This window comes from Coregonus lavaretus (assembly GCF_964263955.1).
Source record: "Coregonus lavaretus genome assembly, contig: HAP1_SCAFFOLD_715, whole genome shotgun sequence".
NCBI lineage: Eukaryota > Metazoa > Chordata > Actinopteri > Salmoniformes > Salmonidae > Coregonus > Coregonus lavaretus.
The window spans coordinates 149,275-158,281 of record NW_028159597.1 but is presented as its reverse complement, the minus strand read 5'-3'; positions in this window follow the sequence as shown (position 1 = coordinate 158,281).

Genomic DNA, 9,007 nt, shown 5'->3' with positions numbered 1-9,007 from the left:
GTGCGCCTATTTGTGAATGATATCTCCAACGCTGGCCATAATAAAACATGATATGATGGATCACACCAATAAATTACCGTGAGTGGATTGCTAAGTCAGACATGTGTTAGAGGCCTCTTCACACCCAGGATGCATACAATACACACACAATAATATATTATAATACACACATAATAATATATTCATACAATACACACACAGCCTGTGCACAGTACTCAGGCAGACAAACACACATGCTTAAACTGCATGGACACACATAGTTATGGTGAAAAACTGTTCACTTCCACTGGACAACGAAATGCAAAAGGTAAATGTAATCTTTAATTTGTATTAAATCCATTTTAATGAATGATTAAAACATAGTTGAAGGCAGTGCACTTACAGTCTTTCTATAATCCCACTGTGCCAGTGGTGTTAAAGGGGGCAAGCTGCAGTTGCTACAGTACATCCTTTGTTGTGTGTATAAATGAACGACGTACACCAACCCAACAGTCACACTGACCTGACCCACTTTAGTTCCGACTCAGCTACAGAACTTCTCTCTGCAGTCAGTGAGGCGTGGAGCTCTCCAAACTTCCAGATCGTTATTATGGCCGTGTGTGTATACACACTTATTCCACACTATAGGTCTAGAACAACGACAAATCATTCTCATTGTACAATGATGTTTCAACAAACACATAGGTGTCTCTGTAGAAGGTTTGTGGATGGATCCTCCATATTGTAGAAGGTTTGTGGATGGATCCTACGTATTGTAGGTTTGTGGATATATCCTCCATATTGTAGAAGGTTTGTGGATATATCCTCCATATTGTAGAAGGTTTGTGGATATATCCTCCATATTATAGAAGGTTTGTGGATATATCCTCCATATTGTAGAAGGTTTGTGGATATATCCTCCATATTGTAGAAGGTTTGTGGATATATCTCCATATTGTAGAAGGTTTGTGGATATATCCTCCATATTGTAGAAGGTTTGTGGGATATATCCTCCATATTGTAGAAGTTTGTGGATATATCCTCCATATTGTAGAAGGTTTGTGGATATATCCTCCATATTGTAGAAGGTTTGTGGATAGATCCTCCATATTGTAGAAGGGTTGTGGATATATCCTCCATATAACAAGTCTGATAATGTGTACAGGTTGAACAAGGAGCCGAGATCTTCTGTGAGATCGTCCTGTGAGAATCCAATCAATGTTAACCTTAGGGCCATCTACTTTGAGAGGACCTTTGCACCCCTAAAACTGAAATGGCGATTATTTAATCATATAGGATCCATTTGAAAGGGCCACTATCCAAATGTGTTACTATTTAAAAATCAATCTGTGGGTCATGAGTGGGGAGGGTGTGTTGTAATGAGCCCGTCTTTAGGTCTGGGGGGGGGGGGGGGGGGGGGTGGTACAGATGCCAGCTAATCTAAGAACCGTCGTAGCTCAACTTAAACCATTGAAACTATGTGTAAAGATGCTGAATTTGTAGTCTGTACTAATTGATCCACTTACACTGGGCCGGATAAAGCGGCAAAACAAAATGTGGATGTTCTTTGGACGTGAGAGGCTCCATAGATAACTACTAAAGGCAGATCTGATGGCTATCGGGAGGGATTGCAGAGAAGGAAGACGTTTGTCTGCTTTAGCAGGAGTGGTGTCAGATATTTATATGATAAATGTTTGCTAACTCAGACCAGCGCCTGGGGAAAAGCAACCCGCAGCTCTGGACTCTGCTGGAACTTATTAAAGTTGCAGAGGCGTATTTCACGGCCGCTCTCAAAAAATCAAATCAAATCAAATCAAACCAAATGTTATTTGCCACATGCGCCGAATACAACAGGTGTAGACATTACAGTGAAATGACTTACTTACAAGCCTTTAACCAACAATGCAGTTTTCTTTAAGAAAAAGTAAAATAAAAAAAAGTGTTAAGTAAAAAAATTAAAGCAAATAACTAAAGAGCAGCAGTAAAATAAATTAACAGTAGGGAGGCTATACAGGGGGGGGGGGGGGGTACCGGTGCAGAGTCAATGTGCGGGGTACCGGCTACTCGAAGTAATTGAGGTAATATGTACATGTGGGTAGAGTTAAAGTGACTATGCACAGATAATAAACAGAGTAGCAGCAGTGTAAAAGAGGGGGATCTGCCCCATTGCAAAGGTGTAACTGGTAAACTGGTGCTGTTGATGCCTACCAATTTGGCCTTGTGGGGTCTAAGCTGTAACTCAGCGGTTGGTAACCCGGTAACCCGGGCCGGACAGGAAGGCACCACTGTTTACAACATTATAACATCTAGAACGTGTTTGAACACAGCCAGTGAAACCAAAAAGGTAAGACGGGATACGAGCTCTGCTTCCATGTCATACATGCCATGTAAAACGGGACTATTGGTAGGTAGTGGCATTCTTTATGTTTGAACAGTGGCTAATGTGGCGTAAACACTGCCCTCTAGATCACCGCTGACAGTAAAAATAAGCTCTCACTTTAAGATTACGGGAGTAATTGTTGAGGTAACGTTGCAGGTGATTGCTTAATCTTTTCTCTCACCTTCTGTATTCATGCATCTTCGTTTGTGTTCCAAATCTTCAACGTACCTAAAACATCCGCTCCTTTTTCTACGAAGGTGTCTTTAGGCATGAATAGAAGACGTTGTAAATCACATCCAATGTGTGCATTAGTTTGTGTTGGCACATTATAAACAAATGTTGATATTGTAAATATATGACACTGATCCTGATAAAATGAAGGAGCAGCACACAACCATCCTTGTATTTTCACTGCCCAATACTCACAGCCTAATTAATACTCACAGCCTAATTAATACTCACAGCCTAATTAATACTCACATTCTAATTAATACTCACAGCCTAATTAATACTCACTGCCTAATTAATACTCACAGCCTAATTAATACTCACAGCCTAATTTATACTCACATTCTAATTAATACTCACAGCCTAATTAATACTCACTGCCTGATTAATACTCACAGCCTAATTAATACTCACAGCCTAATTAATAGCCTGCAGAGCTCTATCATACTATCCAGGTCTGTGCCCAAACAGTTTGAGCTTCTACTTCTAAAAATCCACCTTTCCAGAAATAAGTCTCTCACTGTTGCCGCTTGTTACAGACCCCCCTCAGCCCCCAGCTGTGCCCTGGACACCATATGTGAATTGATTGCCCCCCATTTATCCTCAGAGTTCGTACTGCTTGGTGACCTAAATTGGGATATGCTTAACACCCCGGCCATCCTACAATCCAAACTAGATGCCCTCAATCTCACACAAATTATCAACGAACCTACCAGGAACAACCCTAAATCCGTAAACATGGGTACCCTCATAGATATCATCCTGACTAACTTACCCTCTAAATACACCTCCGCTGTCTTCAACCAGGATCTCAGCGATCACTGCCTTATTGCCTGCATCCGTAATGGGTCCGCGGTCAAACGACCACCCCTCATCACTGTCAAACGATCCCTAAAACACTTTAGCGAGCAGGCCTTCCTAATTGACCTGGCCCAGGTATCCTGGATGGATATAGATCTCATTCCGTCAGTAGACGATGCCTGGTTGTTCTTTAAAAGTAATTTCCTCTCAATCTTAAATAAACATGCCCCATTCAAAAAATACAGAACTAAGAACAGATATAGCCCCTGGTTCTCCTCAGACTTGACTGCCAGCACAAAAACATCCTGTGGCGTACTGCATTAGCATCAAATAGCCCCCGCGATATGCAACTTTTCAGGGAAGTTAGGAACCAATATACACAAGCAGTCAGGAAAGCAAAGGCTAACTTTTTCAAACAGAAATTTGCATCCTGTAGCACTAACTCCAAAAAGTTTTGGGACACTGTAAAGTCCATGGAGAATAAGAGCACCTCCTCCCAGCTACCCACTGCACTGAGGCTAGGAAACACTATCACCACCGATAAATCTACAATAATCGAGAATTTCAACAAGCATTTTGCTACGGCTGGCCATGCTTTCCACCTGGCTACCACTACCCCGGCCACCAACTCTGCACCCTCCGCTGCAACTTGCCCATGCCCCCCCCCCCGCTTCTCCTTCACACAAATTCAGACAGCTGATGTTCTGAAAGAGCTGCAAAATCTGGACCCCTACAAATCAGCTGGGCTAGACAATCTGGACCCTTTCTTTCTGAAACTAGCCGCCGAAATTGTTGCAACCCCTATTACTAGCCTGTTCAACCTCTCTTTCGTAACGTCTGATATCCCCAGAGATTGGAAAGCTGTCGCGGTCATCCCCCTCTTCAAAGGGGGTGACACTCTAGATCCAAACTGTTACAGACCTATATCCATCCTGCCCTGCCTTTCGAAAGTATTTGAAAGCCAAGTTAACAAACAGATCACCGACCATTTCGAATCCCACCGTACCTTCTCCGCTATGCAATCCGGTTTCCGAGCTGGTCATGGGTGCACCTCAGCCACGCTCAAGGTCCTAAACAATATTATAACCACGATCGATAATAGACAGTACTGTGCAGCTGTCTTCATCGACCTGGCCAAGGCTTTCGACTCTGTCAACCACCGCATTCTTATTGGCAGACTAAATAGCCTTGGTTTCTCAAATGACTGCCTCGCCTGGTTCACCAACTACTTCTCAGATAGAGTTCAATGTGTCAAATCGGAGGGCCTGTTGTCTGGACCTATGGCAGTCTCTATGGGGGTGCCACAGGGTTCAATTCTTGGGCCGACTCTTTTCTCCGTGTATATCAATGATGTCGCTCTTGCTGCTGGTGACTCTCAGATCCACCTCTACGCAGACGACACCATTTTGTATACATCTGTTCCTTCATTGGACACTGTGTTAACAAACCTCCAAACGAGCTTCAATGCCATACAACACTCCTTCAGTAGCCTCCAACTGCTCTTAAACACTAGTAAAACTAAATGCATGCTCTTCAATCGAACGCTGCTGGCACCCGCCCACCCGACTAGAATCACTACTCTCGACGGGTCTGACCTAGAATATGTGGACAACTACAAATACCTAGGTGTCTGGTTAGACCGTAAACTCTCATTAAGCATCTCCAATCCAAAGTTAAATCTAGAATCGGCTTCCTATTTCGCAACAAAGCCTCCTTCACTCATGCTGCCAAACATGCCCTCGTAAAACTGACTATCCTACCGATCCTTGACTTCGGCGATGTCATTTACAAAATAGCCTCCATCACTCTACTCAGCAAATTGGATGTAGTCTATCACAGTGCCATCCGTTTTGTCTCCAAAGCCCCATACACTACCCACCACTGTGACCTGTACGCTCTTGTTGGCTGGTCCTCACTACATGTTCGTCGTCAAACCCACTGGCTCCAGGCCATCTATAAATCACTGCTAGGCAAATCCCCGCCTTATCTTAGCTCATTGGTCACCGTAGCAGCACCCACCCGTAGTCGGCACTCCAGCAGGTATATCTCACCGGTCATCCCCAAAGCCAACACCTCCTTTGGCCGCCATTCCTTCCAGTTCTCTGCTGCCAATGACTGGAACGAATTGCAAAAATCTCTGAAGCTGGAGACTCTTATCTCCCTCACTAACTTTAAGCATCAGTTGTCAGAGCACCTTACCGATCACTGCACCTGTACACAGCCCATCTGAAATTAGCCCACCCAACTACCTCATCCCTATATTGTTATTTATTTTGCTCTTTTGCACCCCAGTATTTCTATTTGCACATAATCTTTTGCACATCTAGCATTCCAGTGTTAATACTAATTGTAATTATTTTGCACTATGGCCTATTTATTGCCTTACCTCCATAACTTGCTACATTTGCACACACTGTATATATATTTTCTGTTGTATTTTTTGACTTTATGTTTTTTTACCCCATATGTAACTCTGTGTTGTTGTTTTTATCGCACTGCTTTGCTTTATCTTGGCCAGGTCGCAGTTGTAAATGAGAACTTGTTCTCAATTGGCTTACCTGGTTAAATAAAAAATAAAAAATACTCACAGGCTAATACTCACAGTCTAATACTCACTGCCTAATTAATACTCACATCCTAATTAACACCCACAACCTAATTAATACTCACAACCTCATTAACACTCACAATCTCATTAATACTCACAACCTAATACTCACATCCTATGTGTAAAGATGCAGAACTTGTAGTCTGCATTAATTGACCCACTTACCCTGGGCCGGAGAAAGAAAAATAAATGTGGGTGTTCATTGGACGGGCTTAGTGGTACCCTATCACCCTCTGGAGGGTGGGGCTGAGTGGTACCCTATCACCATGTGGAGGGTGGGGCTGAGTGGTACCCTATCACCCTCTGGAGGGTGGGGCTGAGTGGTTCCCTGTCACCCTCTGGAGGGTGGGGCTGAGTGGTTCCCTGTCACCCTCTGGATGGTGGGGCTGAGTGGTTCCCTGTCACCCTCCGGAGGGTGGGGCTGAGTGGTTCCCTGTCACCCTCTGGATGGTGGGGCTGAGTGGTTCCCTGTCACCCTCCGGAGGGTGGGGCTGAGTGGTACCCCATCACCCTCTGGAGGGTGGGGCTGAGTGGTACCCTATCACCCTCTGGAGGGTGGGGCTGAGTGGTACCCTGTCACCCTCTGGATGGTGGGGCTTAGTGGTACCCTATCACCCTCTGGAGGGTGGGGCTGAGTGGTACCCTATCACCATGTGGAGGGTGGGGCTGAGTGGTACCCTATCACCCTCTGGAGGGTGGGGCTGAGTGGTACCCTATCACCCTCTGGAGGGTGGGGCTGAGTGGTACCCTATCACCCTCTGGAGGGTGGGGCTGAGTGGTTCCCTGTCACCCTCTGGAGGGTGGGGCTGCGTGGTTCCCTGTCACCCTCTGGATGGTGGGGCTGAGTGGTTCCCTGTCACCCTCTGGAGGGTGGGGCTGAGTGGTTCCCTGTCACCCTCTGGAGGGTGGGGCTGAGTGGTTCCCTGTCACCCTCTGGATGGTGGGGCTGAGTGGTTCCCTGTCACCCTCTGGAGGGTGGGGCTGAGTGGTACCCCATCACCCTCTGGAGGGTGGGCTGAGTGGTACCCTATCACCCTCTGGATGGTGGGGCTGAGTGGTTCCCTGTCACCCTCCGGAGGGTGGGGCTGAGTGGTTCCCTGTCACCCTCTGGATGGTGGGGCTGAGTGGTTCCCTGTCACCCTCCGGAGGGTGGGGCTGAGTGGTACCCCATCACCCTCTGGAGGGTGGGGCTGAGTGGTACCCTATCACCCTCTGGAGGGTGGGGCTGAGTGGTACCCTGTCACCCTCTGGATGGTGGGGCTTAGTGGTACCCTATCACCCTCTGGAGGGTGGGGCTGAGTGCTACCCTATCACCATGTGGAGGGTGGGGCTGAGTGGTACCCTATCACCCTCTGGAGGGTGGGGCTGAGTGGTACCCTATCACCCTCTGGAGGGTGGGGCTGAGTGGTACCCTATCACCATGTGGCCCAGTCCCAGTCCCAGTCAGTTTGTCTGAGAGATTTCCAAATGAAAGCTTGGGAAGACTGGGGCGGGTATTTCCATTACGTCTAGGTCTTGGAATTTGCTCCTGGTGGTAGCTGGCTCCTATTAAAGAGGCAGCAGCGGCTGTAACCTTTGAGACTTTACTTTTGTACACATAGATCACATTATAGCCAATGTCTTCTGTAGGACGGTCCTGCGATGAGACAAGGGGCTGACATCCTCCACGTCTGTTTAATGTAAAGGAGACAGTTCTGTGTGGGGCACGGGGGATTTGGCTACGGTGGGCTATTCTGGGTCAGATGTGAGGGGGTGTGACCTCACACTACACGCTATTTCTGAGAGCTGCCAGGAGAGGGAGCTGTCAGGTATCTGGCAGGTACAAGTGATAGATTCCATCACGACTAGAGCCAATTAGCTTTTACAGAGGGGTTCACAACCAGCTGAATGGCAGAGACCTACACACCGGGAAACCCTGTGCTACAGTGTGCCGTGAACCAACCAAGAGGGTTCTAAAAGAGAGCCCTGCTAACAAAGCACAGGTGTTGATAACAATAGCATGCTTCCTGTTTGTACTGGTCAGAAATAGAAATGCGATGTAGAATCTCCATTGTGCTTCTTTCCCTGACATTTCTCCTCACTGAAACCCTCTGAAGGTTGGGACTTTATCCTTAATTGCAGCCTTCCTTACTCAGAGATTTAATTACATGGCTCCCACAGTCAAAATATCTCAGCTCCATTGGAAATCTGTTGCGCTCCACGGATTGGTCTAGAACTTTCAAGGTGCCGTCAGGAGAGGGAGGAATCATTTACATTTACATTTACGTCATTTAGCAGACGCTCTTATCCAGAGCGACTTACAAATTGGAATGGTCATATTGATGGCAGGATGGACATCAGATTGCCATTATTGACTGGTGAAGATATTGCACTGATCAATACCAAATTTCAGGCCTGGCAATCAGCTGGCGTTGCCTCGGCAACACTGATGTCACGCAGGTTGAGTGCTGTCTGTTACAACACATCATTTCCTTTGAGCGTAATTGAGTATTTGTACGGTGGGCTGTCACCTGAGGCTATTTACATCAAGCCTTGAGGTGGAGGACATTAGTTATGCCTGCTCTCTGTGGGTCGAGCTCGGCGGCTGGTGACCTTACAGACTACCCGGGAGGGTGTTACTATGGCAACTGAGTTTACTTTGGAACAGTGGAGCTCTGAAGGGGAACGGGGGGGGGGGGGGGTGGCTTTCTTTTGGGGAGGGGGAAGGTTCTGGGTGCCTGGGATAGAGCCTCTGGGACGCTCTCTGGTCATTTGTCCTCGTTCACTGTTAGAAGACACAGGTACCTTCGACAAGACTGATACAGTCACTAGGAGGTTTAATATCTGAAATTAGAAGAAATATTGTACTTTTAAATCAATTTGCTTTATTGTTCTTTCAGAGGCTAAGACAGTTTAATGTAATACATTAGCATATTAGTAAAGGGTTTTTATTGACTTATCATACTTTCAGATATATGCATTACTGCTCGTAGGTTGTAATGTCCAGTTGGCCAATAAAATAAAACAGAAAA